Source organism: Idiotropiscis lumnitzeri, chromosome 3 (genome assembly GCF_059441095.1).
Source record: "Idiotropiscis lumnitzeri isolate Australia: NSW breed Sydney's pygmy pipehorse chromosome 3, RoL_Ilum_1.0, whole genome shotgun sequence".
NCBI lineage: Eukaryota > Metazoa > Chordata > Actinopteri > Syngnathiformes > Syngnathidae > Idiotropiscis > Idiotropiscis lumnitzeri.
The window spans coordinates 18,542,203-18,559,201 of NC_142393.1; the positions used below are offsets into that span (position 1 = coordinate 18,542,203).

At 39.6% G+C, this 16,999-nt stretch overlaps 1 protein-coding gene across 2 annotated transcripts in view; it reads left to right on the top strand.

Moving 5' to 3' along the window:
• Window positions 1-16,999, top strand: part of casz1 (castor zinc finger 1) — a 173,853-nt gene that overhangs the window by 73,622 nt on the left and 83,232 nt on the right. For both annotated transcript variants that reach the window (XM_088290474.1, XM_088290475.1), the window contains exon 4: window positions 6,126-6,174. The gene's annotated coding sequence lies outside the window, so the exon portion shown is untranslated. The remainder of the gene's footprint in view (window positions 1-6,125; window positions 6,175-16,999) is intronic.

Sequence of the window (16,999 nt, forward strand, 5' to 3'; positions counted from 1 at the left end):
TCAGACAATCTTGAAAATTGGAGACTGTCACAAAATTGAATGGTGTCAGCTCTAGTAGGACTGGGCAAATAATTTAATCGGGATTTGATTGAAGAAAAATTTATTAATGTGCCTAACTGTGCATTTTCCATCTTATGAAAGTACCCTGAATGCAGCGTGTAGCCTGCGCAGTAAGCTTGTGAGATGTACGTGATTCGGCCCTCCTCGAACATGCTTTAAGATGTTTAATGAAAATCCAAGAAGCTTGAATTACACATGATATTTGCATTGCCATTTTATACTTGACAAAATAATGTTCAAGAATAAATGTTCAACGTGCAAGGATGAATAGGCATAAGAGTATGAAGATAGTTTTGAGCAGTTTAATTTTTTTTCTTGCTTAAATACTAACTTTTGAAATCAATTAATAGTTCTTTTTGCTAATCATTATTTAAATATCAGTAAAAATAATTTAGTTCCATATTTGCCCAGCACTTTTCTGGCCCATGGCAAGTTTTTATTTATTTATTTATTTATTGGGGGGAGAAACTGGTAAAATGCTCTTTGCATAATCCTATTCAACTTACTCAAAAACATCCTCTGTTATAATTCAGCAGACATCTCTCTATACGTTTACACCATTAGAACGCTATACAAAACATAATGAATGACAGAGATTAGTTTCAGCACGAATGGTATACTTTATTAATTTAACATAACCCACCTATTGACGCAACCCACCTGTGTAATCACAAACTTTGGCCATCATTCTCTTAATCACCATTGTAGTCAAGTTTCACGCTTGGCCTGACCCCTCTCGGGTGACAGTGATGATATTTTCCTGTTTCTTTGCCCTATTACCAGGGAACCTGTCTGATTGGTCAATCTGCTCTGGCCCTTTCTTGTGTGTGTCACTTTTTGTGTCCTTTAACATGGTTTTACGAGAAAGTCTTTTTTAATCAATCAAAAAGCAGGCAGAAAATAGGTTTTGTTATGGTCAGGCCCGGGGTCGTGTGATGCCTGGTGACAGCTCTTCAAAGGGGATAAAAAGGAATATTTTGTGAGGAAAACGGGGGTTTCCATGGCACCGGTACTTGTTGCACATGGATCACTATTCTTTAGTTCTGCGTGAGATTGAGGTTTCAAAGGGCTGGACAACAAAAATTAGGCGAGGACGGGACAGCGGGACTGTGGAGGTAGCTGCCCCCTACGCCCCCGACTCTGTCCTCCCCTGGGGGACAAGAGAATAGAAGCCAGAAGTGACAGCTCAAAAAGGGGCCTGCTAGGTGCTGTCAAATATGCATGAGTAAATGGTCAGTTTCCCATTCTGCTCCACTCCAAATGCTGACCGGCGGACACGCAGTGCAGACGCATTGTTGTGGATCATATTTCATGTAATTGGAGCTGGATTAATGGAAAGGAGATGTTCATCTGAAAATGTGTTTGGAAAATGAAAACAAGGAAGCAGAAACTTAATTGGCAGTTGTTGCAGTAAAAATGGTTACATTTAGCTTACGTTGACAGAACAGTGCTATTCCCATTTTAACTGGTTGGATGTCAAACCGAGTCAAAATAAAAGTGTAAAAAATGAAAAATGTAAGTCCAGCAAACTTGGCTGAAATCCACTTATCGAAGTTGTATTGGGATGATGTGGACAAGGCAGTGATTACTGTTCTTTATTGTTGTCGTAGCTTGTGTGCCTCACAAGATTGTCTCGTTATTTCCAATCAAGTTTCTTGTACGTATTTAGAATGCAAACCAAATTAAACGATTTTTTATGAAATATATCCAGGGAAAACAAAGAAAAAGGGACTTCCTTCAAGGTAACTCCTGGGCCGAATATTGTATGAAGCCACATCAAGCTACTCCTCATTTATTTTTCAAATCTCCGTTGAGATAAGCATACCAAAAAAAGTGGATGTACAATTTTTTAGGTGGAACAAATGGTGAATACAATGCACACAGCTCATGTGTTGCTTTCCTTTAAATCAAACAAATTTAGTTCAATGCCACCTGGTGTTTCAATGCCTTTCAGTTACCTTAGAATAATTACCTTTGTACTCCACCTTGAATTCCTCAACAATTACATATTCGTGTCTCTTTGAGAAATGACATTGAGAGGGCAAGGTGTTTTTTTTTTTTTTTTTTTGCATGTCAGGATTCCTTAAAGCAATTTGCAAACATTTCCATAGCATCATCACCGCCACCTTCATTAACAAACAAGGTTACCAACATGCTGTCAACACTCGTGCAATCAGCAGATTGTGTTTCGTTGTCGATCTTCCGTCACTCAGTCTTCAGTAGATTTGCACTCAAAATTGGAGCATTCAAAGAAATAAAAGATTTGATGTATTGATGAAAGTATAAGTGTAAGAAAGTCCTTGTATATCTATGTCCTGATTCAATTTCATCTTTAAATATTTCCAACTGCAGTCTAGTCAAAGTGTGACTACATACCACAACGACTTCTCAGTGTATTCTTTTTTTTTTTTATTCTTATTTTGTTCTTCAAGGTGCCCAACAATGTTCTGTCAGTCTGTTTAAAAGGTTAATGCAGCCGGGATATGTTCCTTGATAGGATTTTATCATTCTAGGCATGCTCTGTTTCCTGATGAATATATTAAAATTATTACTGTGCAAACAGAGTTTCTAATTACTGACCTGCTTGCCATTGTACTCTGCGTTCTGTATGCCCCCTCAAACCCCCTCCTCTCCATGCCTTGTTTATTTATCTGCACCAGTGAATACAGAATAGTCAATGCAATGTCATTTCCATCCACATGAAAATGATTTTGAAAATGCCAATCTTGCCTATTATACAGTGTAATTACTTGTCCGCTTTTTGATGTTATCATATATTCAGTCCTTGCTGAGGCTAAACATCTTTGTGGAGCTTGTCAGATGATGAAAAAGCATTTGGAACAAAAATACCCCATTTGGCAAAAGAAAGTGTTTTTTTCCGCCTTTACAAAGCCAGTCGTGTATTGAGGAATTCATCCATTGTGAGAGAAATTGAGATTCACCGCAAAGTGTAATGTTACTAAATTTGTTGGACGAAACGGGTTATGAGAATAAGCTCTGTAAGTATCATGCATCCGTGACATTGTTATGGAATACGGTTTTCGCTCTGCATTGTACATTCACCCCACATTTCACAGCAGGTGCACTATGTACAGTGAAATACGGCAACACCTTAATGCATTCTTGCGTTATGAATGAGCCTTTGCGAGTTTACAGGCCTGTCACCTCAGCAGGTTTTTCAACTTACATTGCCAAAAATGTTCATTTTGATCAGCCCAGCCTCGCCACCATCATGCAACGGTTCCTCACCAATAGTTGAAGACTTGGTCGGTACTCGGTGGGAAAGTGTCGTGAGCATTTGCACCATGCAAAAGGGCAACCTTGTTGTTTACTTGTCTGCCTGCAATGTTGCACAGGGGGGTTGATCAGGGGAGTTGATAGGAGCTGCAATTTAAAAAGAGGACACTTCAGCTCAGAACAAAAACAATTAAAGGAAAATGAAAGACATCCCCCAAGGGTTAAAAATAGAAAATTATCAACGCGCATCCATGAATCCGCTACGTCCCACACCGCCGAGCCCCCCTTCGTTCACCCCACGCCTCCCCCCGCAGAAACTTACTGGGTCTGCATTGTTATGTATGATCAGATCTGCCAGTTCTTCCTCTAAGCTCCTTGTCACATTTTGACTTAATGAAGTGCAACTTAGAAGGGAATTGGGTTCATCATGCTAGTCGCACGATGCTCCCTTGTTGTAGCAAACAGGAGCGGCATGGGACCGAAGCGCTACAGCGTGAGTCGTTATCATTCCGGTCAGTCTGTTTAACACAAAATTAAACAAAGAACTAATTAGTGCCTCATGAATTAATAACTGCACTGTTGCCGAGAAGAAGTTAGGTTGCTGAGGGGAGATATAAAATAAGTAGGAAGATCAGGTTAGAATTATTATTACTTTTTCGGGGATGCATGCGCTCTCAAGGTTAGGAAACTTTTTGAGAGGATTTAAAAGTGACTCAACCAGTACGGATGAAGTCAGTGTTTGTCCTCGTGTTGCATCTCGCCAGGGTTAATGGGTATCATAAATGACAAATGCACCTTTACTTTCCCACAAATATCAGAGGCATGTGGCAAGCGTATATTTGAATAAATCTAACATTACTTAAAGACGGGGCTGAAACGCAACTGAGCTGAAATATACATCTAAATGTGATTGAAAGTTAACTACTGAGGATGAACTGCTGACGTTAGAAATGACATTGGAGCACCAACATGTACTTATTTGACCTTCAAACTACGTACTAAAATCATTTACAGTACTGTACATTATTTCTCAAACTTTTCCCGCAAAAGACCTGACATACACTTTCTTGGCGTTCACTGTGTGAGTTAATCAATTGTAATGGAAAGTCCGAACAAACGCTTGTCTGTTTACTGACTCCTCTTCCTTTCTGTAAGCTTGCCGGCTTTTAAAATGAACCAGAAAAGCTGACATTTAAGCCGCCTGTGCCCTTGAAATGCTAATCTTAAGAAAAATTGTAATCACGAAGGAGGTTTTCTTGTTTTGTTTCTTGAGCTCAACCAAAGCAGGATAAAGCCGCCAGTTTTGCGCTGGTGCATCGATGGTTAAAGTCTCAACAGAATCTGCTTCAACACACAGCTCACTAAATTTCTGTCACGTCAGAAATTCATCTGATCATCATCCACCAACCACTCCTTGTACCCACCTGTGAACTGCACATAACAAGTCTGACAAGACTTGAAATTGGTTCAAAAGTCAGAATCCAATGACATTAAACGGTAATTGACAATGTGCGTCTAAATACAATCGTAGAAAATATTCTACCTTTCAAGTCTTGCAAACAACCACAAATGAAAGTCACAGATGACCCTGGTTACAGACAAAAATCTGACAACAAATATTGCTTTGGCTGACAAACTATGCTTCAGTTTCCAAACAGTCACCTCATCCTTGCAGAATGCTCAGTTGCATTTTCTCTCACACAACATATTTTTTGCTGATAATATTACTTTGGAAAACGGAGGAAATGTTCTTGTTTCTGACCCCATTACACAAAATCTGAACATACACCCCCCCCAGACGTCAGAGCTGCAACATGGGCCAGTCATATTGTAGGTCATAAGGCGGGAAGTGCAGTGACGCTTGAGTAGGATCTATACTATTCTAAAAAACAAAGCGGCAATAAATGTTCATTTATATGTGTATTTTTACACTAAACCCATAAAAAGAAGGTAAACATAACTTGGTACTGGGGCTGTATTTCCGTTCATTTTAATGGCAAAATTTGCTTTAGATCACAAACAGAGCGTCTGAACTAATTAAGTTCATGGCTCCATTTTACTGCTTATTGCAGGAAACCGTTGCCATTTTATTGTGATCAATGGTGCTGTGATTGGTTGGCCAGTCAGTATTCATGTTTGCGTCGCTTTGTTTTTTAGTTTTTTTTGGGTGTCTTAAATCCATCTGCAATATCCCATTTTGCCGGTTTTGTATGTGGATGAATTTATTCTCTTGATTTGCGTTTCGTCCTCAGTGACAGTTGACCGCAAATTTTTGGCTTAACGCCATAGCAGGCAAACCTCCTAATTCACTATTGAGATCCGGAAAAGTATTTGTCCAAATTTTCATTAGGGATCCTTACTTTTATCACATGCAAATGGTCCACACTCGGATTTTTGTCCAGGCAAAAACCACGCTTTGAGAAAGGCTTCTCTCTAGTTTTGGACCATCCTAGATGGCTCATGTTGTGCTAGCAGTCAAAACTCTAACATTAACTGCTGTGCACCGCGTCTTGTATGCAATGCATGTTAACAGTTTAAAATGTGTTTTAAAATGCATTTGTATTTGTAGAATGAGTATCTTCTGACCCAGTTGTTCCTTGATGCTACGTTGTGTTCTCCCAATTTTTCCTGATGCGGTCTTCTTCTCCAAGCTCTGACATATGTGCTCTTTCATACTGTTCATAAAAATCATGTGAGCGACAAGTCATCAGGAGTACAGATTGTTGTCGCCAGGTCCATATAGACATGACCTGTTTTCATTTATACACGACATGTTTCAATAATCTGCATCTCTGTTTTTTATGCTTCTCCTTCACTCTGCTTTTCAGATGAAGTGAGCCCCCTGAACGCAGTGACTCCCCAGGAAGAGAAAACGAGGTAAGACAAATCCTCAACATGACTGATTACTGTCCCCACCATCTCCCCTGTTCATATCTACAACAATATCAGGCATCTTCATTAATCCCCATGGATCAATGTGTCTGGGGGTTGTAAAAATTGACAAATGACTTATTAGAATCCCACCGTTTTATTTTCCAACTGATTAACTCACAGCAATGTCGTACACTACACTGGCACACTGATGTATCTGTTTTCCAAAGAGGGCCCCTCTCACTCGCTCCTGTTCTTGTCATGTGATGAGGTATGTAACGCTGTGTAAAATACATGCCAAACAGTGTATTGGCTCCGTGCTACAAGAACAATATGCTGCTTTTGACATACAACAACTGTGCTTTTATGAGTTCTTGGATATGAACAGCTGGAGCGCTTTGCTTTTACGTTGTGTTGCGCAGATATTATTATGAGCTCTGATATGTTTTGTGGAACAAAAGGTCCATTTACTTTGTGCGACGTGTTGTTATATCCTTGTGTTAATTTAAGGCTGATGTTCCGTAATACCTGGTTTATGTCTGGAAATTGTCACGGCAACATCCCACATTGTCTTCTTGACAAAATAATGCAATTTTGTTCCACGGTATGGCATTTATTACTGGAGCAGACATTAGACACAGACATCTAAGTACAGATGACATCCACCAAATTAACAAGAGGATAAAACCTTTTGTTGCTGATAAAAAAAAAATCTGCCTCTGTACAATTTGACTCTCCAGAGAACACTAATGACTTGTGACTTAAAGAAACTGGGTTGCTCCCCCCCCCCCCCTTCCCTCCTCCTTCTACTCCTCCTCTTCCCTGAGATGAAACCTTGTGTGCTAATGATGTTAGCTGGTATGAGCACAATGCTGATGTGGAAGTCTGTCATGAGGATGCAGACAACAACCCCTGCCCCTGGCCTCTTAGTCAAGAGGGATCTCAACATTCAGTAGTGACACCGTGGGCTGCCTCATGTCAAACTCGGAGACCCCGGCTACCACTGAGGGCTGGCATGGTCGTGAATTGAGACGGAAGGCTACACCACACTCCTTTGTGTCTGACGGTGTCACTCGCACACTGGAGACGAGACATGAAATGACAACTGTGGCACTTAGCGAAGATTCCCTTAAAGACGTGAACATTTATTATACATTTCTTCTATAGTGTAGGTGTTGATGTGCCATCCACAGCTGCATGCATGAACAAGTTGCTTTGCAAGTGCAGTATGACTGTCAAACTGTGTATACCGTCCAAACGTTTCCCTGGTGTGTAACCACATCGCAGCAACATCGTTAGTTTAATTGGCTTCTGATAAATGTTAATGCAACTTATAAAGACCAACTGGCTTTAACGCGGGGTTGGCGCGACACGAACCCCCCCCCCCCTCTCCTCATGGCTCTCATAGACGTAACGTAGGCCCAGGGAACACTCCTGGAGCAACACACAGTCGCTCTCCTAGACAGTGGGAAGAAAATTAAACTGCCAAATTTGTTTTCATTGGTCCCGGGGACGATCACAGGGGACGTTTGGGCTTTTAATTGAGCTCACTGAGCAGAAATGTATAGGGCTGCTTACCAACAGTGACGTCTCCCCTTTCCTTCTCGTTAGGCTCGAGCACATTGTTTGTTAAGTAAAGTGACGATTTGCCAAACATTAGTACCTACTTTGTAGCTGACAGTTGCTCCGTTTGTGTTGTTCCAATGTAGAAAAAGCAATGCAGACTTGACCATTATTGATTTTGTAAACTGTGGCTTATTTTCTTTAATGTTCTGCTTTTTTTGTCAAGCTCTCTGTATTAGGTTAATGTTTTAGGGTAAACATTGAGTTCATTCAGTCACTGACAGATCCAAAAAATCCAAAGTTTCACTAAAATGAAACCTATTGAGCATAATCCGCATTACTGATTCACTCTGGATGGGATAATATAGTCAACCTTATCATTCCCCAGCTCCTCTGTTGCAGTTTTTGTCCTTTAAATTTTTTTTCCACTGTGTCAAAACAAGCAAAGGCGACATGGATACGACAGTCCAGTGTAAATATTTATGATGTAACATCTCCATGTGAATAGACTTTCCTCTGAATCCATCCATCATTACGGGCATATGGTGAAAGCCCACCTCCCGATCCTATGGAGCTGAGACAGGAGCGGTGTGTCCCCCTCTCTCAAAGTATTTGTTTTTCTTTGGGCTGGGGGCAACCCAGCTGTGAGGGCATTTCATGTGTCAGCCCTGCGGTTTTTATTCAAGACCAACTTCAAAGCCCATTTTGCTCCATTGTTTCTTTGACTGGACTCCTGGACCTGAAAATCCCTAAACAGAGAAATTTGATGTAGGTCAAGTTCCAGCAGCCCATGAAAAAGTGACATTCTTAAAGTCAAAACATTAAAGTCACGGTTACCAGCTAATCTTTTTTTCGGCTTTGTACTTGTGTTTTTTTTTTCTTTTTTCTTATCAGAGTGCTTTTTGATACAGTCCAAAAACTAAATATTGAAAAAAAGATTTTTGCTATCGCCCTGTACGTTTGTGGGAACATGTCCCATTGAGTAAGTCAAGAATGGGTGTCAAATCTTACTAAATGTTTAACAGTATTTTCTTGCAAAGTTGGATTTTTTTCCACTGCTCTTGCAAAAGTCTGTAGTGGTTCACTTGAAAACAATGATGAGTCCAGTGAGGCCCAGAAGCATTTGGGAACTGACAGAGATTCTGTGAATTTCCTCCATACACCATCACAATGGGTTTGAATTAAAATAATGAAGTTGTTGAAGTATTGATTTTCAGCTTTTCCTGAAGATGTCTCACAAAAATATGGCATTTTCAGCTATTTTAAGTGGCGTACTCCCATTTTCATTTGCTCTAATCAAAGTGGCCTTTTCGCTGATGTCGCTACAAAGATCAATTCATATATTATAATACTCAACTTTAGTACAATTTTGAGTATATTCATTGAGTTTAGACAAAAAAAAAAAAAAAAAAAAAAAAAACCAATCAATCAATGCCCAAATACGTCTGGGCTTAACGAATATCAAGTGTGTTTGAGCTCTGACACACTTTTCCATTTTCCTTTATTGCTGTTCATCAGGATTCTAGAAACACTTCACTACTACTGCTCTTGTGTATGAACGAGACTTTGGGCTTGAAGCACAACTCAAGGCTGACTTATGCGACGCTTTAAAACCTGTACTTTGGATTTAGGCTTGCCTTATTGTTACAACGTGGAAGTACAGTATAGTTGAGTTGTAAGGCGCAGTGGATTTATCAGGTTGTGTGTTTGCAGTAGCTAAGGCTACAGCATTACCTAAGTGGATTACAAGGTTTTAGGCTTTTCTCCTTGCACAACATATTGGCAGAAAATAGGCATCGCAGACATTGGCTAAATATCACTACACGGCCTCACATCAAATTATCATTAGCTACGGAGGATCGCTGAAATGTGAATGAATACATCACCATTTTGACATGCCTCCAAAACGGTTGTAAAATCTTAATGCTGCTGTCCAGGTTTGTCCATTAATCTGCACTGATGAGGCTCCTTTGTGTTGTTAGCAATGGACAATATCTAAATAACAAAGGTAACTTTTGCATAGACAATTAACATGCCGTTAATACTCGGCCAATGCCAGCCTCACGGGAAAGCTGAGATACAACTTGACTCGGAATGGAGAAAAGTTCAAAATGCATGATGAACATTAGACTTGGGATCAGATATCCGATTATCTCAAACCAAACTGTTGATCCAACATTGTTCACTTGCAACTGGTTGCGTGCTGAACGATGCAACTCACTATGTAATTGTTGTTTGTTTGTTGTTTTTTTATGATCTTTGTGTTTCATTAAGTCACCTTAAGATGATACATGGTGAATAAATGCCATTTTTCCGTCCTTTCAAGTGGCTCTTTTCCCTCAATGCATCCATTCAAGCTTTCAATACCTTTTCTCCCTCTCTCTTCTCCTGTCTCTTTTTTTCCACGAGCAGGAGGGTTTTACTTTACTCCTTTGTCATCCTAATTGATTGCATTAACCTTTTGAGTATTGAATTTCCTGTGCATCACGCCGAGCACAATGTGGAATATTATCATAATCCTTCCAAGTAATGGACACAGGGCAATCAACAATGCTTTAGGAAAAGTACATCTTTGAAAGATGGAGCATCATATTATTTTCAGCCCAAAGATGTGGATTGGCTAGGAGTGTTGGGCTTGAAGAAACTTGGTCAAATTAAGTATGGCCCATTTGTTCATCTATCATGTAAGAGATGTATACCTCTTATGACTAATTTTGAACCATTGTGTCATGATGACCGGATGATTACCCAACAGTGTAAAGGAATAGCACAAGCATAGCAGCCTCCGTGATTTTACAGTTAATTGCCACATTACTTTAAAAATAACATGTTTAATGTCTGGTCAAGAGATACATCAGCTACAATGCTATTTGTACTAACGTATTTTATCCAAATACAAAGAAAGGGCATAAATAACAGAGTAATATGATAGCAAGAAATGCCTTTGAAAGGCTTTTGGGTAAGTGTCACTTAAATAACACTGATCGGCCAAGAGCTTATTTACTGAAAATAAAAAATAAAATGCATCCAGTACTGTCTACATTCAGAAGCGCACATGTTGCGATGGATTACATCCTTCCAACGACCTAGATGTACATTGGTAATTTACACAGACTATGTAAACACTGGCCTTTAACGCATCAAAGTAATTGATTGTTGAAAAAACGGACAAAAACCATTATTGTTTCCTTGGCAACGGCTAGTATTATCTGAGTGGTTTTGATGAATTGAGGCAAGATAGCCTGTAATTCATATTAGCTCTATTATTTTTTTTCACTGCAAAGGACAAAAATCAATTGCAACAAGCTCTCATGCATGGATAGATGCTATTATTGATCGGTACGTTGTTCATAGGGATAGTGCATTTGAGTTTGATTTAAGACAGGTCAATCAAAGCTACAGAGTGAGGCTCTTGGCTTGGATAAAATGTTTACAGTCAAAGAGGCTGTAGTCAGCTTTTGGGCACATTTTTGCAAATTCGCTCAAGTTTGTGATCAGAATAGAATCAAGTGATTGACTGAGGTGAGGTCAAAAAATAGGTCAAGGTCAGTCAAAAGCACAAAGCTTTACCCTGTCCGTCTTTTGTCTTCCATCAAGCGTCACTGGTATTCCACTGGGAAACTCTGCCCTGTCGGCATATGGAAAACAAGGACCGTAAGTTCAATTATACAAGGCCATGGGGCTCAAAATATTGACTGTAATAATTAACCAGTTCACCGGAAAAAAAAACTTTCTCAGGAACTAAGATGTTGAGGTTCCTATCAGTGACTTTGTGAGCTGCAGTGATTGGCTGATGGAGTGATCAACTATGTGATCTGCTGTTTGTGTTCCTCCGCTATCTTGCGTCATCATTCACCCCGCTGCGGTGTCATTTTTTTGAAGGATTTTTTACATGTATTTTTACGGTACAATATACTTCTGGGGTCACCAACTCCAGTCCATGAGGACCCCTTGTCCTGATTTAAATGATCCGGATCATTATCAGACTTCTGCAGAGTTTGTTGATGAGCTGATCATTGGAAACAGCTAAAATATGCAGGATAGGGTCTCTTGAGTTGGTGACCCTCTGTAATGTTCCCACATGTGGGAAAGTAGAGTCACAGTCACCAATAAACTCTTCATTCGAATAAACTGGAAGAACAGTAAAGCAGTGAACAAAGTCATGCCGCTGCTGTCACATATGTCACAATTTAAAGTGCCTGATTAACCTCAAATACATTTTTACTTCTAGAGATTTTAAAAATACTTTGTTTACTTTGCTGGTAGAAGGCTGAAGTTGCTTACGCTGAGTATTTCACTCGCTAATAATTCCCTTCGCCTTGTCTAAAGAAGCATAGCATAGCAGCTCCGCCATACTTCACTGTAGGGATGGTGTTCTTTTGGTGATGGGCGGTGAGGGTTTGCAACAAATATACAGTAGCTTTTGGAATTATGGTTAATAAGTTTTACCTTGGTTTCTTTGGATCATTACTCATTTCCCACATATATTTTTAAGATTTGTTGTCCATCGAAACCAAGGTGTGGCGCACAAAAGAGAGATTTTCGGGGTTAATCAGGCCCTTTAAATGTTGGCAGGTCTGTGCTGACATCCATTTTACATTTGTGTGAATGTAATTAGTTCATACCTTACACAGCTACATCCTGAGGAAATGCACCTGCGCAACCACATTATTTCAATTGTTTATTTTTACTTACCCTCTCGAAATGATACAAAAGAATGAATAAATTTGATTGTACAAGTTATAGGTCATGTTTCATGGTGGAAAGCGTTGAAATAATTTTCTTGATCTCCTCATTTATAGCACGGAACTTTTATAACAGGGGGTGTAGACTTATATAAGTGTATTAATTTCACTTGTGCATTTACTTGTGCATAAACTTTAATTCTTGTAAATTCCTATTTTTGGTTAATACAATGCATATTGGTCATTTTGTGGTGATTAATAATTTGCATTGATGTTGAGACAGTTCACATAAAAATATAAAGGCATTCAAAGTTAAGCAATGTTCCATGTTCTTGGCCATTTCTTGTCATCTGTCCTTGTGTTTATTTGTCAGCCTGGCTGCATTCGGGACCAGAAAAAGACAGAATCTTAATTGATCTAATCTGGTTAGCGCTTGCTATTTTCCACAGTTACATTAGAAATCCTCCCCCACCCCGCCTCGCTCCCTTCACCTCTCTCCTGCTCTACCCCCCATCTGCCCTGACCTACATGGTAGTCACATGGCCCCGACTCCCTGGCTTGCCATTTTATGGAAAATCTGCAGGAGATAAAGCCACAGGGTTTAAAGTGTTATCCCCGACTGTCCTTTGAGAAGGGCTAAACACTGAATGAGGTGTTATTGCATCAATGCCGTTGGACACTCACAGGCAGCAAAGAGGATATCTTCCTCCCTTTCTCTCTCTCCTCCTCCCCCCTTCAGTTTGATTGGATTTATTAGAGTGTCACCACTGTGACTTTGGGGGATTTCTCTTTCCCTGACACTGTCTTTGCATGCTTGCTTGGGTTATTTACTTAACTTGTCCAGAAAATGGACTGTGATCTACAGCTTACTGCCATGTCTGGGCAGGGACTTGTGCCTCATGCAAGTTAAGATGTACCAGACAGACACCTACGATTCTTGCTCACGCTGCTTTGCGTACTCCGCCACTGGTGCTGAGGGTTTAGTTTTGCACTGTGACCGAGTCCCCTTCACACTGTTGTCTGCCTCGACGTTTTCTGCTGCCCTTGCCATTCAGCCAATTACTGCAAAACAGCTTAAGCCATTTTATCTTTACTATTTTTTTCCTCCTCCCCTTCTCTTGTTCCTGCTATATGTTGATACACAGCTCCAGCTCAGAGCTGAAGGCAACAATTATAGTTTCTTGTCAGGTGCTTTATGGTTTAGAATTTATGACCGTTTAAAGTGGTCATTGAACTTGAACTCTTTTTTTGGGCTCGAAATTGAAATAAATTGCTTTTGTTTGTTGAGCAAATGCATAATTAAAGTTTTCAAAGAGTGTGGTGCTTGGTAACGATTTGGAATACTGCTCAAATTGCTGCTCTTTTCTTTATTTTAGACTCAGTGGTCTCTGAAGACTGTAATTAGCACAAAAGTAATGTATTTTTAGGCTTACTTGAAAACCGCTTGTCGTTTATTTATCTAATGAAAATTATGTACCCAAATCCAAATCATTTTTATGCTTATGACAGCTATGAAAGTGTAATGCAGTTTTTACTGTCACGCCTAATTTCCACATTCTTCATTGTCTTTGGTCCCATAGTCCATTTTCTTACATAACTACATGTTCAATAATTGTGATTATTTTTGCGTTATAAGCTTGCAGTTGTTTTCGTACGCGTGTAGTGCTTAACGGATGTATAACATAGAGTTACTATAGTTTGAGAATTTTTATGAATTTATTTATTTTTTTAATTTAGTTACCAGTAGTTTTAATTAGTTTTCAGTTTTTAGTCAAGTTTTATCATAAACATTTATGTAGTTTTAGTTTAGTTTACATTTTAATTGTGTGCAACATTAAATAAAGCCCATTGGTAAGAATTATGCAGTAAAAGTTCAAACAAAAAAAAAAATATCATTTTAAAACATTTTGATAATACAAGGTACAGTTTGCAAGATTAACAGTCCACAGACTTTGCATTACAATAAGCGCAGGGCATACCGCTACAGTTAGCATACATTCATGCGCCCTAATTATAATAAAGCTAGGATGCCTTGTTTGCCAAATTGCCAGCTTCTTAAGTGGATTGTACAGTGTGGTATATTTTTTATAAATGTTATGTTCTATATATGTTTTCTTCATCTACACAAACCAAAAAATGTCAAGAGCAGGTGAGCGAGCAATTGAGCCAAAGACACATGTAAAACATCTTCGTCTTCTAGGAGTCTTTTTAATTGGCTGTTTCTTGATGGTGTTGCTTTTTACCGACACACATTAAGAGGACTAAAACTCCCAAATGATTGATTGTTCGACCTTTTCTTCTTCTGGAAAAAAGCTGTAGTTGTTGGCAATATATATCGCCGGCGTTCTTTTCACGACATGTACTTTTACATTATCGGAAGAAACTGAAAAGAAAATACAAAGGATTTTGCGTTTCTCATTCTGACTGCTGTAGTGGCTGAAAATGTTAGATCTTTGCATACTACACATCACATTTTGCTGAGATTTTTCATGTGTGACCTTCTAGGTGGCATTTTAGATCACATGATACAATGTGCTTGGTATGCTGTTGGGCAACTGAACCACTGTCAATACAATGTCAAATGTAATGCAGCGCCACAAAGTACTTAGGAATGTGTCCAAAGTGCTCTGACATGTTGCATTCTGGTGCGAAAATGAACTGTGCCAATACACTCCTAAAATATTTCACTGTTGATGCAACTGTCAGGCTTGCATTTTGTGTGAAAATGAACATCTGAGTTTCTGCCCTGTTTGTACGTGAACCTTCAATTCTGAAAATGCACAGTGTTCTTAAAGAAAAGATGAGCTAAGCCCAACAGTGGGAACGGAAAGCAAAACTGCTTCATATGACAAAGTCAAGCCACTCGAAGGGAAGGTTAGAATTAGGATCCTGAAAGATTCATGCCTCCTTTTTATTTATAATTTGTTTTCTTTTCCTTATTGGAGTGTAGTTGCAAATGAATATTTGATGTATATAGCCTTAGAAGTAAGGAGGTGATGTGAGGAAAGGGAACAAAAAGAGAAAAGCGAAACAAGAGAGAAATGCATATTGCTAAGTTTGCGCTTTGGAATAAACTCAACTCTCTTTTCACAAGTGGCTTGTTAATTAAATGTGAGGGGAGTTCGCTATCTGCAGGTTGTGCTGAGCCCTGGCGAGGCGAGGGTGCGCCTCTCCGTATGCGCCGCGCTGGCCGCTGGGTAGTCTCTGCGCACAGAACACCATCTGCATTTTGCTGTTAACGCTCCTTCACATCCGAGGGAGGATTAGGAGAAAATCCCCAGGTTTTTTTCAACCAGTTGACAAATATCAGATTTGTCTCTTAAAAATTAGCTCCATCTATATCTCCCACCATATGACACACAAAAAAGATTATCTGTAATACCCAGCCAGCTTGGGTGTGGAAAAAGCAGATTAAAATTTCAGTTTGGTCATATTTACCCAGACACTTCTGTCTGCATTACACAGCAGACAGACCTCCTCACCAAGTGTCCCCCCCTGTCCACACGCACTCGTCCACTCATGGGCTCACACGCGCACACACATACAGATGCGCATGCACGCACGCACACATTCACCCACACGTACACACATCCCATACCTTCCAGAAACAAAATGTCTGCCTTGAACCAATTAGACATCATACCTAAATAATTCAGCGTTTTCCAGTTGGGCTTTCTCCTCCATGTGTCTTTAAACAGACACAGTTAGCTGCCAAAGGGGGCGAAAGTGAATAAAAGCAGCAGGTGCCTTTTCAGATGAAGCTTTGTACTCTGCAGAGGGTGCTGGGCTGTTATTTTAGCAGCCCACTGCTCAGGAGCAAGGGGGTGGTTGGGAATTGGGCCTGCTTGCTGACCTGAGAGCCCAGAGCTGTCCTGTTAGTGGCAGCGTGCTTGGCCACTTAAGTCGACTTGTAATCGGTATTGGCCTGAGTTGTTGGAGAAACAAGTATTCAGGTAGGATGCAGCATGTCAATAAAACCAAACAAACATTCTTAGATTATTAGTTGAATTGGTTTGTGTTCTAACCAGAAGTTCATGTGCCACAGTAATGTACAATATGACTTCACAATTTACTGTTAAAATGTTTATATACTGACAACCTCTGTTATTCAAGGGGGATAGAGGCCAAATCCTATGGTGAATAATCAAAATCAGTGAATAAGTGAACCCCCCCCAAATAAATTTCCTGTAGCTGCCACAAGATGACGCCAGAGTAAGTGAGAGGAAGATGATCATAAAGCATCAACACCATGCTTCTAGCATGAAAACAATCATGTACCCGTGTTCCATAAATATATCTTATATTCTAACTAACAATGCTGCTGATTCCGGTACCGATTCTGATACCGATCATGAGCATTTTTTTAGAGCTGCTAATAATGATTATTTTAATAATCAATTAATCTGTCAATCTTTTTTTTTTTTTTATTAAACTGATTTAACCGATTTTAAAATGATTCAATCCAAATTCCTATCCCTTTATTATACAAGAACAGGACAATTTGACAAAGCAAAAATGTGCAAACATACTGCATATTATGATTGAGTAACTGGTTAGGTCTCTAACATGCAGCGTTCCGACCT